The sequence below is a fragment of the Convolutriloba macropyga genome, chromosome 9, assembly GCF_964194025.1.
Source record: "Convolutriloba macropyga chromosome 9, txConMacr16.3, whole genome shotgun sequence".
NCBI classification, from domain to species: Eukaryota; Metazoa; Xenacoelomorpha; order Acoela; family Convolutidae; genus Convolutriloba; species Convolutriloba macropyga.
Window position 1 is genome coordinate 64170776 of NC_134476.1, and position 13442 is coordinate 64184217.

Here is a 13442-nt window from a genome sequence, read left to right on the forward strand (position 1 = left end):
ACTTATTAAATAGGTAAGTATCAACTCTATTTGATAAGTTTTATTTGAATGCACTCTGCGTTAGCGGAGTGCAGCCTAAAGAATGGAACTGAGCGATTTGCACTAACTTAAAAGTTAGTTTAATAAAGGGAAAATTTACAATTAGTTTTGATGTTTCCGAGACAGTTCCAAATATCAAATATACAGTATACGCAAGCAGGGGAACTATTAGAATGGCCTTTACAAGTATATGGGGTGTGTTTGGAGCAATGGTTATTGCTGAAATTGTCATTTACAAAAAGTATCCGCGCTCGATGAGGCTTAACTTTTTCGATCACCGAACTTTGTTTTGGTCACCAAATCGTCAATTTTAGTCCGAATTGGCTCATTTTTTGTGGGCATGCTCCACTTGAGCCATAGATTGGGATAAAACAAAAAAATCTGGCACAGCGAACCATTTTGGACAAGTTTTTACCCATTTCCAAAAAAGTATCCGCGCTCGATGAGGCTTAACTTTTTCGATCACCGAGGCTTTTTGAGGCTCTAAAAAGTGTAAATATCGAATAAAAGTATTCTATGAGGTTTGAATACTCAAAAGAAAAAGCCTACAACACCTGGTGTTCCCAAGCGGTCACCCATCCAAGTACTAACCAGGCCCAATGTTGCTTAACTTCGGTGATCGGACGAGAACCGGTGCATTCAACATGGTATGGTCGTAGGCATTTGCGTGAGCGGGAGCGAATTTATATACAACAGTATTGTATTGTAGTCTTATATTCATATATAGGATTACTTTAACTGGCCGCCTTGCGGTTTGCAAAATAGTCACTTAATACATGCAATTTTAGCCACGGTTGTGTTATAATTTATGCAATTCGTAGCCAAACAGTGTATTATGACAAAAGCGCAAACTTTTTGCTTCCAACCATCCACAATACAGTGGAACGGCAGCAAAACAAAGCACAGATGGATTGGGTACGGGGAACCTGTATAACCGGACATTGAACCGGAAGCATGACTTCAGTGGGTTTAGGCCGGTAATTGGGAAAATCAGTGGCGAATTGCTTTTAGCCTAATTGTTGTGATAAACTTATTAAATAGGTAAGTATCAACTCTATTTGATAAGTTTTATTTGAACGCACTCTGCGTTAGCGGAGTGCAGCCTAAAGAATGGAACTGAGCGATTTGCACTGACTTAAAAGTTAGTTTAATAAAGGGAAAATTTACAATTAGTTTTGATGTTTCCGAGACAGTTCCAAATATCAAATATACAGTATACGCAAGCAGGGGAACTATTAGAATGGCCTTTACAAGTATATGGGGTGTGTTTGGAGCAATGGTTATTGCTGAAATTGTCATTTACAAAAAGTATCCGCGCTCGATGAGGCTTAACTTTTTCGATCACCGAACTTTGTTTTGGTCACCAAATCGTCAATTTTAGTCCGAATTGGCTCATTTTTTGTGGGCATGCTCCACTTGAGCCATAGATTGGGATAAAACAAAAAAATTGGGCACAGCGAACCGTTTTGGTCAAGTTTTTACCGATTTCCAAAAAAGTATCCGCGCTCGATGAGGCTTAACTTTTTCGATCACCGAACTTTGTTTTGGTCACCAAATCGTCAATTTTAGTCCGAATTGGCTCATTTTTTGTGGGCATGCTCCACTTGAGCCATAGATTGGGATAAAACAAAAAAATCTGGCACAGCGAACCATTTTGGACAAGTTTCTCCCATTTCCAAAAAAGTATCCGCGCTCGATGAGGCTTAACTTTTTCGATCACCGAGGCTTTTTGAGGCTCTAAAAAGTGTAAATATCGAATAAAAGTATTCTATGAGGTTTGAATACTCAAAAGAAAAAGCCTACAACACCTGGTGTTCCCAAGCGGTCACCCATCCAAGTACTAACCAGGCCCAATGTTGCTTAACTTCGGTGATCGGACGAGAACCGGTGCATTCAACATGGTATGGTCGTAGGCATTTGCGTGAGCGGGAGCGAATTTATATACAACAGTATTGTATTGTAGTCTTATATTCATATATAGGATTACTTTAACTGGCCGCCTTGCGGTTTGCAAAATAGTCACTTAATACATGCAATTTTAGCCACGGTTGTGTTATAATTTATGCAATTCGTAGCCAAACAGTGTATTATGACAAAAGCGCAAACTTTTTGCTTCCAACCATCCACAATACAGTGGAACGGCAGCAAAACAAAGCACAGATGGATTGGGTACGGGGAACCTGTATAACCGGACATTGAACCGGAAGCATGACTTCAGTGGGTTTAGGCCGGTAATTGGGAAAATCAGTGGCGAATTGCTTTTAGCCTAATTGTTGTGATAAACTTATTAAATAGGTAAGTATCAACTCTATTTGATAAGTTTTATTTGAACGCACTCTGCGTTAGCGGAGTGCAGCCTAAAGAATGGAACTGAGCGATTTGCACTAACTTAAAAGTTAGTTTAATAAAGGGAAAATTTACAATTAGTATTGATGTTTCCGAGACAGTTCCAAATATCAAATATACAGTATACGCAAGCAGGGGAACTATTAGAATGGCCTTTACAAGTATATGGGGTGTGTTTGGAGCAATGGTTATTGCTGAAATTGTCATTTACAAAAAGTATCCGCGCTCGATGAGGCTTAACTTTTTCGATCACCGAACTTTGTTTTGATCACCAAATCGTCAATTTTAGTCCGAATTGGCTCATTTTTTGTGGGCACGCTCCACTTGAGCCATAATTTGGGATAAAATAAAAAAATTGGGCACAGCGAACCGTTTTGGTCAAGTTTTTACCGATTTCCAAAAAAGTATCCGCGCTCGATGAGGCTTAACTTTTTCGATCACCGAACTTTGTTTTGGTCACCAAATCGTCAATTTTAGTCCGAATTGGCTCATTTTTTGTGGGCATGCTCCACTTGAGCCATAGATTGGGATAAAACAAAAAAATTGGGCACAGCGAACCGTTTTGGTCAAGTTTTTACCGATTTCCAAAAAAGTATCCGCGCTCGATGAGGCTTAACTTTTTCGATCACCGAACTTTGTTTTGGTCACCAAATCGTCAATTTTAGTCCGAATTGGCTCATTTTTTGTGGGCATGCTCCACTTGAGCCATAGATTGGGATAAAACAAAAAAATCTGGCACAGCGAACCATTTTGGACAAGTTTTTACCCATTTCCAAAAAAGTATCCGCGCTCGATGAGGCTTAACTTTTTCGATCACCGAGGCTTTTTGAGGCTCTAAAAAGTGTAAATATCGAATAAAAGTATTCTATGAGGTTTGAATACTCAAAAGAAAAAGCCTACAACACCTGGTGTTCCCAAGCGGTCACCCATCCAAGTACTAACCAGGCCCAATGTTGCTTAACTTCGGTGATCGGACGAGAACCGGTGCATTCAACATGGTATGGTCGTAGGCATTTGCGTGAGCGGGAGCGAATTTATATACAACAGTATTGTATTGTAGTCTTATATTCATATATAGGATTACTTTAACTGGCCGCCTTGCGGTTTGCAAAATAGTCACTTAATACATGCAATTTTAGCCACGGTTGTGTTATAATTTATGCAATTCGTAGCCAAACAGTGTATTATGACAAAAGCGCAAACTTTTTGCTTCCAACCATCCACAATACAGTGGAACGGCAGCAAAACAAAGCACAGATGGATTGGGTACGGGGAACCTGTATAACCGGACATTGAACCGGAAGCATGACTTCAGTGGGTTTAGGCCGGTAATTGGGAAAATCAGTGGCGAATTGCTTTTAGCCTAATTGTTGTGATAAACTTATTAAATAGGTAAGTATCAACTCTATTTGATAAGTTTTATTTGAATGCACTCTGCGTTAGCGGAGTGCAGCCTAAAGAATGGAACTGAGCGATTTGCACTAACTGAAAAGTTAGTTTAATAAAGGGAAAATTTACAATTAGTTTTGATGTTTCCGAGACAGTTCCAAATATCAAATATACAGTATACGCAAGCAGGGGAACTATTAGAATGGCCTTTACAAGTATATGGGGTGTGTTTGGAGCAATGGTTATTGCTGAAATTGTCATTTACAAAAAGTATCCGCGCTCGATGAGGCTTAACTTTTTCGATCACCGAACTTTGTTTTGGTCACCAAATCGTCAATTTTAGTCCGAATTGGCTCATTTTTTGTGGGCATGCTCCACTTGAGCCATAGATTGGGATAAAACAAAAAAATTGGGCACAGCGAACCGTTTTGGTCAAGTTTTTACCGATTTCCAAAAAAGTATCCGCGCTCGATGAGGCTTAACTTTTTCGATCACCGAACTTTGTTTTGGTCACCAAATCGTCAATTTTAGTCCGAATTGGCTCATTTTTTGTGGGCATGCTCCACTTGAGCCATAGATTGGGATAAAACAAAAAAATCTGGCACAGCGAACCATTTTGGACAAGTTTTTACCCATTTCCAAAAAAGTATCCGCGCTCGATGAGGCTTAACTTTTTCGATCACCGAGGCTTTTTGAGGCTCTAAAAAGTGTAAATATCGAATAAAAGTATTCTATGAGGTTTGAATACTCAAAAGAAAAAGCCTACAACACCTGGTGTTCCCAAGCGGTCACCCATCCAAGTACTAACCAGGCCCAATGTTGCTTAACTTCGGTGATCGGACGAGAACCGGTGCATTCAACATGGTATGGTCGTAGGCATTTGCGTGAGCGGGAGCGAATTTATATACAACAGTATTGTATTGTAGTCTTATATTCATATATAGGATTACTTTAACTGGCCGCCTTGCGGTTTGCAAAATAGTCACTTAATACATGCAATTTTAGCCACGGTTGTGTTATAATTTATGCAATTCGTAGCCAAACAGTGTATTATGACAAAAGCGCAAACTTTTTGCTTCCAACCATCCACAATACAGTGGAACGGCAGCAAAACAAAGCACAGATGGATTGGGTACGGGGAACCTGTATAACCGGACATTGAACCGGAAGCATGACTTCAGTGGGTTTAGGCCGGTAATTGGGAAAATCAGTGGCGAATTGCTTTTAGCCTAATTGTTGTGATAAACTTATTAAATAGGTAAGTATCAACTCTATTTGATAAGTTTTATTTGAATGCACTCTGCGTTAGCGGAGTGCAGCCTAAAGAATGGAACTGAGCGATTTGCACTAACTTAAAAGTTAGTTTAATAAAGGGAAAATTTACAATTAGTTTTGATGTTTCCGAGACAGTTCCAAATATCAAATATACAGTATACGCAAGCAGGGGAACTATTAGAATGGCCTTTACAAGTATATGGGGTGTGTTTGGAGCAATGGTTATTGCTGAAATTGTCATTTACAAAAAGTATCCGCGCTCGATGAGGCTTAACTTTTTCGATCACCGAACTTTGTTTTGGTCACCAAATCGTCAATTTTAGTCCGAATTGGCTCATTTTTTGTGGGCATGCTCCACTTGAGCCATAGATTGGGATAAAACAAAAAAATTGGGCACAGCGAACCGTTTTGGTCAAGTTTTTACCGATTTCCAAAAAAGTATCCGCGCTCGATGAGGCTTAACTTTTTCGATCACCGAACTTTGTTTTGGTCACCAAATCGTCAATTTTAGTCCGAATTGGCTCATTTTTTGTGGGCATGCTCCACTTGAGCCATAGATTGGGATAAAACAAAAAAATCTGGCACAGCGAACCATTTTGGACAAGTTTTTACCCATTTCCAAAAAAGTATCCGCGCTCGATGAGGCTTAACTTTTTCGATCACCGAGGCTTTTTGAGGCTCTAAAAAGTGTAAATATCGAATAAAAGTATTCTATGAGGTTTGAATACTCAAAAGAAAAAGCCTACAACACCTGGTGTTCCCAAGCGGTCACCCATCCAAGTACTAACCAGGCCCAATGTTGCTTAACTTCGGTGATCGGACGAGAACCGGTGCATTCAACATGGTATGGTCGTAGGCATTTGCGTGAGCGGGAGCGAATTTATATACAACAGTATTGTATTGTAGTCTTATATTCATATATAGGATTACTTTAACTGGCCGCCTTGCGGTTTGCAAAATAGTCACTTAATACATGCAATTTTAGCCACGGTTGTGTTATAATTTATGCAATTCGTAGCCAAACAGTGTATTATGACAAAAGCGCAAACTTTTTGCTTCCAACCATCCACAATACAGTGGAACGGCAGCAAAACAAAGCACAGATGGATTGGGTACGGGGAACCTGTATAACCGGACATTGAACCGGAAGCATGACTTCAGTGGGTTTAGGCCGGTAATTGGGAAAATCAGTGGCGAATTGCTTTTAGCCTAATTGTTGTGATAAACTTATTAAATAGGTAAGTATCAACTCTATTTGATAAGTTTTATTTGAATGCACTCTGCGTTAGCGGAGTGCAGCCTAAAGAATGGAACTGAGCGATTTGCACTAACTGAAAAGTTAGTTTAATAAAGGGAAAATTTACAATTAGTTTTGATGTTTCCGAGACAGTTCCAAATATCAAATATACAGTATACGCAAGCAGGGGAACTATTAGAATGGCCTTTACAAGTATATGGGGTGTGTTTGGAGCAATGGTTATTGCTGAAATTGTCATTTACAAAAAGTATCCGCGCTCGATGAGGCTTAACTTTTTCGATCACCGAACTTTGTTTTGGTCACCAAATCGTCAATTTTAGTCCGAATTGGCTCATTTTTTGTGGGCATGCTCCACTTGAGCCATAGATTGGGATAAAACAAAAAAATTGGGCACAGCGAACCGTTTTGGTCAAGTTTTTACCGATTTCCAAAAAAGTATCCGCGCTCGATGAGGCTTAACTTTTTCGATCACCGAACTTTGTTTTGGTCACCAAATCGTCAATTTTAGTCCGAATTGGCTCATTTTTTGTGGGCATGCTCCACTTGAGCCATAGATTGGGATAAAACAAAAAAATCTGGCACAGCGAACCATTTTGGACAAGTTTTTACCCATTTCCAAAAAAGTATCCGCGCTCGATGAGGCTTAACTTTTTCGATCACCGAGGCTTTTTGAGGCTCTAAAAAGTGTAAATATCGAATAAAAGTATTCTATGAGGTTTGAATACTCAAAAGAAAAAGCCTACAACACCTGGTGTTCCCAAGCGGTCACCCATCCAAGTACTAACCAGGCCCAATGTTGCTTAACTTCGGTGATCGGACGAGAACCGGTGCATTCAACATGGTATGGTCGTAGGCATTTGCGTGAGCGGGAGCGAATTTATATACAACAGTATTGTATTGTAGTCTTATATTCATATATAGGATTACTTTAACTGGCCGCCTTGCGGTTTGCAAAATAGTCACTTAATACATGCAATTTTAGCCACGGTTGTGTTATAATTTATGCAATTCGTAGCCAAACAGTGTATTATGACAAAAGCGCAAACTTTTTGCTTCCAACCATCCACAATACAGTGGAACGGCAGCAAAACAAAGCACAGATGGATTGGGTACGGGGAACCTGTATAACCGGACATTGAACCGGAAGCATGACTTCAGTGGGTTTAGGCCGGTAATTGGGAAAATCAGTGGCGAATTGCTTTTAGCCTAATTGTTGTGATAAACTTATTAAATAGGTAAGTATCAACTCTATTTGATAAGTTTTATTTGAATGCACTCTGCGTTAGCGGAGTGCAGCCTAAAGAATGGAACTGAGCGATTTGCACTAACTGAAAAGTTAGTTTAATAAAGGGAAAATTTACAATTAGTTTTGATGTTTCCGAGACAGTTCCAAATATCAAATATACAGTATTCGCAAGCAGGGGAACTATTAGAATGGCCTTTACAAGTATATGGGGTGTGTTTGGAGCAATGGTTATTGCTGAAATTGTCATTTACAAAAAGTATCCGCGCTCGATGAGGCTTAACTTTTTCGATCACCGAACTTTGTTTTGGTCACCAAATCGTCAATTTTAGTCCGAATTGGCTCATTTTTTGTGGGCATGCTCCACTTGAGCCATAGATTGGGATAAAACAAAAAAATTGGGCACAGCGAACCGTTTTGGTCAAGTTTTTACCGATTTCCAAAAAAGTATCCGCGCTCGATGAGGCTTAACTTTTTCGATCACCGAACTTTGTTTTGGTCACCAAATCGTCAATTTTAGTCCGAATTGGCTCATTTTTTGTGGGCATGCTCCACTTGAGCCATAGATTGGGATAAAACAAAAAAATCTGGCACAGCGAACCATTTTGGACAAGTTTTTACCCATTTCCAAAAAAGTATCCGCGCTCGATGAGGCTTAACTTTTTCGATCACCGAGGCTTTTTGAGGCTCTAAAAAGTGTAAATATCGAATAAAAGTATTCTATGAGGTTTGAATACTCAAAAGAAAAAGCCTACAACACCTGGTGTTCCCAAGCGGTCACCCATCCAAGTACTAACCAGGCCCAATGTTGCTTAACTTCGGTGATCGGACGAGAACCGGTGCATTCAACATGGTATGGTCGTAGGCATTTGCGTGAGCGGGAGCGAATTTATATACAACAGTATTGTATTGTAGTCTTATATTCATATATAGGATTACTTTAACTGGCCGCCTTGCGGTTTGCAAAATAGTCACTTAATACATGCAATTTTAGCCACGGTTGTGTTATAATTTATGCAATTCGTAGCCAAACAGTGTATTATGACAAAAGCGCAAACTTTTTGCTTCCAACCATCCACAATACAGTGGAACGGCAGCAAAACAAAGCACAGATGGATTGGGTACGGGGAACCTGTATAACCGGACATTGAACCGGAAGCATGACTTCAGTGGGTTTAGGCCGGTAATTGGGAAAATCAGTGGCGAATTGCTTTTAGCCTAATTGTTGTGATAAACTTATTAAATAGGTAAGTATCAACTCTATTTGATAAGTTTTATTTGAATGCACTCTGCGTTAGCGGAGTGCAGCCTAAAGAATGGAACTGAGCGATTTGCACTAACTGAAAAGTTAGTTTAATAAAGGGAAAATTTACAATTAGTTTTGATGTTTCCGAGACAGTTCCAAATATCAAATATACAGTATTCGCAAGCAGGGGAACTATTAGAATGGCCTTTACAAGTATATGGGGTGTGTTTGGAGCAATGGTTATTGCTGAAATTGTCATTTACAAAAAGTATCCGCGCTCGATGAGGCTTAACTTTTTCGATCACCGAACTTTGTTTTGGTCACCAAATCGTCAATTTTAGTCCGAATTGGCTCATTTTTTGTGGGCATGCTCCACTTGAGCCATAGATTGGGATAAAACAAAAAAATTGGGCACAGCGAACCGTTTTGGTCAAGTTTTTACCGATTTCCAAAAAAGTATCCGCGCTCGATGAGGCTTAACTTTTTCGATCACCGAACTTTGTTTTGGTCACCAAATCGTCAATTTTAGTCCGAATTGGCTCATTTTTTGTGGGCATGCTCCACTTGAGCCATAGATTGGGATAAAACAAAAAAATCTGGCACAGCGAACCATTTTGGACAAGTTTTTACCCATTTCCAAAAAAGTATCCGCGCTCGATGAGGCTTAACTTTTTCGATCACCGAGGCTTTTTGAGGCTCTAAAAAGTGTAAATATCGAATAAAAGTATTCTATGAGGTTTGAATACTCAAAAGAAAAAGCCTACAACACCTGGTGTTCCCAAGCGGTCACCCATCCAAGTACTAACCAGGCCCAATGTTGCTTAACTTCGGTGATCGGACGAGAACCGGTGCATTCAACATGGTATGGTCGTAGGCATTTGCGTGAGCGGGAGCGAATTTATATACAACAGTATTGTATTGTAGTCTTATATTCATATATAGGATTACTTTAACTGGCCGCCTTGCGGTTTGCAAAATAGTCACTTAATACATGCAATTTTAGCCACGGTTGTGTTATAATTTATGCAATTCGTAGCCAAACAGTGTATTATGACAAAAGCGCAAACTTTTTGCTTCCAACCATCCACAATACAGTGGAACGGCAGCAAAACAAAGCACAGATGGATTGGGTACGGGGAACCTGTATAACCGGACATTGAACCGGAAGCATGACTTCAGTGGGTTTAGGCCGGTAATTGGGAAAATCAGTGGCGAATTGCTTTTAGCCTAATTGTTGTGATAAACTTATTAAATAGGTAAGTATCAACTCTATTTGATAAGTTTTATTTGAATGCACTCTGCGTTAGCGGAGTGCAGCCTAAATAATGGAACTGAGCGATTTGCACTAACTTAAAAGTTAGTTTAATAAAGGGAAAATTTACAATTAGTTTTGATGTTTCCGAGACAGTTCCAAATATCAAATATACAGTATACGCAAGCAGGGGAACTATTAGAATGGCCTTTACAAGTATATGGGGTGTGTTTGGAGCAATGGTTATTGCTGAAATTGTCATTTACAAAAAGTATCCGCGCTCGATGAGGCTTAACTTTTTCGATCACCGAACATTGTTTTGGTCACCAAATCGTCAATTTTAGTCCGAATTGGCTCATTTTTTGTGGGCATGCTCCACTTGAGCCATAGATTGGGATAAAACAAAAAAATTGGGCACAGCGAACCGTTTTGGTCAAGTTTTTACCGATTTCCAAAAAAGTATCCGCGCTCGATGAGGCTTAACTTTTTCGATCACCGAACTTTGTTTTGGTCACCAAATCGTCAATTTTAGTCCGAATTGGCTCATTTTTTGTGGGCATGCTCCACTTGAGCCATAGATTGGGATAAAACAAAAAAATCTGGCACAGCGAACCATTTTGGACAAGTTTTTACCCATTTCCAAAAAAGTATCCGCGCTCGATGAGGCTTAACTTTTTCGATCACCGAGGCTTTTTGAGGCTCTAAAAAGTGTAAATATCGAATAAAAGTATTCTATGAGGTTTGAATACTCAAAAGAAAAAGCCTACAACACCTGGTGTTCCCAAGCGGTCACCCATCCAAGTACTAACCAGGCCCAATGTTGCTTAACTTCGGTGATCGGACGAGAACCGGTGCATTCAACATGGTATGGTCGTAGGCATTTGCGTGAGCGGGAGCGAATTTATATACAACAGTATTGTATTGTAGTCTTATATTCATATATAGGATTACTTTAACTGGCCGCCTTGCGGTTTGCAAAATAGTCACTTAATACATGCAATTTTAGCCACGGTTGTGTTATAATTTATGCAATTCGTAGCCAAACAGTGTATTATGACAAAAGCGCAAACTTTTTGCTTCCAACCATCCACAATACAGTGGAACGGCAGCAAAACAAAGCACAGATGGATTGGGTACGGGGAACCTGTATAACCGGACATTGAACCGGAAGCATGACTTCAGTGGGTTTAGGCCGGTAATTGGGAAAATCAGTGGCGAATTGCTTTTAGCCTAATTGTTGTGATAAACTTATTAAATAGGTAAGTATCAACTCTATTTGATAAGTTTTATTTGAATGCACTCTGCGTTAGCGGAGTGCAGCCTAAAGAATGGAACTGAGCGATTTGCACTAACTGAAAAGTTAGTTTAATAAAGGGAAAATTTACAATTAGTTTTGATGTTTCCGAGACAGTTCCAAATATCAAATATACAGTATACGCAAGCAGGGGAACTATTAGAATGGCCTTTACAAGTATATGGGGTGTGTTTGGAGCAATGGTTATTGCTGAAATTGTCATTTACAAAAAGTATCCGCGCTCGATGAGGCTTAACTTTTTCGATCACCGAACTTTGTTTTGGTCACCAAATCGTCAATTTTAGTCCGAATTGGCTCATTTTTTGTGGGCATGCTCCACTTGAGCCATAGATTGGGATAAAACAAAAAAATTGGGCACAGCGAACCGTTTTGGTCAAGTTTTTACCGATTTCCAAAAAAGTATCCGCGCTCGATGAGGCTTAACTTTTTCGATCACCGAACTTTGTTTTGGTCACCAAATCGTCAATTTTAGTCCGAATTGGCTCATTTTTTGTGGGCATGCTCCACTTGAGCCATAGATTGGGATAAAACAAAAAAATCTGGCACAGCGAACCATTTTGGACAAGTTTTTACCCATTTCCAAAAAAGTATCCGCGCTCGATGAGGCTTAACTTTTTCGATCACCGAGGCTTTTTGAGGCTCTAAAAAGTGTAAATATCGAATAAAAGTATTCTATGAGGTTTGAATACTCAAAAGAAAAAGCCTACAACACCTGGTGTTCCCAAGCGGTCACCCATCCAAGTACTAACCAGGCCCAATGTTGCTTAACTTCGGTGATCGGACGAGAACCGGTGCATTCAACATGGTATGGTCGTAGGCATTTGCGTGAGCGGGAGCGAATTTATATACAACAGTATTGTATTGTAGTCTTATATTCATATATAGGATTACTTTAACTGGCCGCCTTGCGGTTTGCAAAATAGTCACTTAATACATGCAATTTTAGCCACGGTTGTGTTATAATTTATGCAATTCGTAGCCAAACAGTGTATTATGACAAAAGCGCAAACTTTTTGCTTCCAACCATCCACAATACAGTGGAACGGCAGCAAAACAAAGCACAGATGGATTGGGTACGGGGAACCTGTATAACCGGACATTGAACCGGAAGCATGACTTCAGTGGGTTTAGGCCGGTAATTGGGAAAATCAGTGGCGAATTGCTTTTAGCCTAATTGTTGTGATAAACTTATTAAATAGGTAAGTATCAACTCTATTTGATAAGTTTTATTTGAATGCACTCTGCGTTAGCGGAGTGCAGCCTAAAGAATGGAACTGAGCGATTTGCACTAACTGAAAAGTTAGTTTAATAAAGGGAAAATTTACAATTAGTTTTGATGTTTCCGAGACAGTTCCAAATATCAAATATACAGTATACGCAAGCAGGGGAACTATTAGAATGGCCTTTACAAGTATATGGGGTGTGTTTGGAGCAATGGTTATTGCTGAAATTGTCATTTACAAAAAGTATCCGCGCTCGATGAGGCTTAACTTTTTCGATCACCGAACTTTGTTTTGGTCACCAAATCGTCAATTTTAGTCCGAATTGGCTCATTTTTTGTGGGCATGCTCCACTTGAGCCATAGATTGGGATAAAACAAAAAAATTGGGCACAGCGAACCGTTTTGGTCAAGTTTTTACCGATTTCCAAAAAAGTATCCGCGCTCGATGAGGCTTAACTTTTTCGATCACCGAACTTTGTTTTGGTCACCAAATCGTCAATTTTAGTCCGAATTGGCTCATTTTTTGTGGGCATGCTCCACTTGAGCCATAGATTGGGATAAAACAAAAAAATCTGGCACAGCGAACCATTTTGGACAAGTTTTTACCCATTTCCAAAAAAGTATCCGCGCTCGATGAGGCTTAACTTTTTCGATCACCGAGGCTTTTTGAGGCTCTAAAAAGTGTAAATATCGAATAAAAGTATTCTATGAGGTTTGAATACTCAAAAGAAAAAGCCTACAACACCTGGTGTTCCCAAGCGGTCACCCATCCAAGTACTAACCAGGCCCAATGTTGCTTAACTTCGGTGATCGGACGAGAACCGGTGCATTCAACATGGTATGGTCGTAGGCATTTG

General features: G+C 39.7%; 11 non-coding genes across 11 annotated transcripts; all 11 read right to left on the bottom strand.

The window, feature by feature from the left end:
* Positions 1–581: 581 nt before the first annotated feature.
* On the bottom strand, positions 582–700 carry LOC142346747 (5S ribosomal RNA). Its single transcript, XR_012759792.1, has one exon. It is a non-coding gene; the product is annotated as a 5S ribosomal RNA (ribosomal RNA).
* A 1135-nt stretch (positions 701–1835) lies between these two features.
* On the bottom strand, positions 1836–1954 carry LOC142346748 (5S ribosomal RNA). Its single transcript, XR_012759793.1, has one exon. It is a non-coding gene; the product is annotated as a 5S ribosomal RNA (ribosomal RNA).
* Positions 1955–3278: 1324 nt separating this feature from the next.
* Positions 3279–3397, bottom strand: LOC142346750 (5S ribosomal RNA). The gene has a single exon (XR_012759795.1). It is a non-coding gene; the product is annotated as a 5S ribosomal RNA (ribosomal RNA).
* Positions 3398–4533: 1136 nt separating this feature from the next.
* LOC142346751 (5S ribosomal RNA) lies at positions 4534–4652 on the bottom strand. Its single transcript, XR_012759796.1, has one exon. It is a non-coding gene; the product is annotated as a 5S ribosomal RNA (ribosomal RNA).
* A 1136-nt stretch (positions 4653–5788) lies between these two features.
* On the bottom strand, positions 5789–5907 carry LOC142346752 (5S ribosomal RNA). The gene has a single exon (XR_012759797.1). It is a non-coding gene; the product is annotated as a 5S ribosomal RNA (ribosomal RNA).
* Positions 5908–7043: 1136 nt separating this feature from the next.
* On the bottom strand, positions 7044–7162 carry LOC142346753 (5S ribosomal RNA). Its single transcript, XR_012759798.1, has one exon. It is a non-coding gene; the product is annotated as a 5S ribosomal RNA (ribosomal RNA).
* Positions 7163–8298: 1136 nt separating this feature from the next.
* LOC142346754 (5S ribosomal RNA) lies at positions 8299–8417 on the bottom strand. The gene has a single exon (XR_012759799.1). It is a non-coding gene; the product is annotated as a 5S ribosomal RNA (ribosomal RNA).
* A 1136-nt stretch (positions 8418–9553) lies between these two features.
* LOC142346755 (5S ribosomal RNA) lies at positions 9554–9672 on the bottom strand. Its single transcript, XR_012759800.1, has one exon. It is a non-coding gene; the product is annotated as a 5S ribosomal RNA (ribosomal RNA).
* Positions 9673–10808: 1136 nt separating this feature from the next.
* Positions 10809–10927, bottom strand: LOC142346756 (5S ribosomal RNA). The gene has a single exon (XR_012759801.1). It is a non-coding gene; the product is annotated as a 5S ribosomal RNA (ribosomal RNA).
* A 1136-nt stretch (positions 10928–12063) lies between these two features.
* On the bottom strand, positions 12064–12182 carry LOC142346757 (5S ribosomal RNA). The gene has a single exon (XR_012759802.1). It is a non-coding gene; the product is annotated as a 5S ribosomal RNA (ribosomal RNA).
* A 1136-nt stretch (positions 12183–13318) lies between these two features.
* On the bottom strand, positions 13319–13437 carry LOC142346758 (5S ribosomal RNA). The gene has a single exon (XR_012759803.1). It is a non-coding gene; the product is annotated as a 5S ribosomal RNA (ribosomal RNA).
* Positions 13438–13442: the final 5 nt, after the last annotated feature.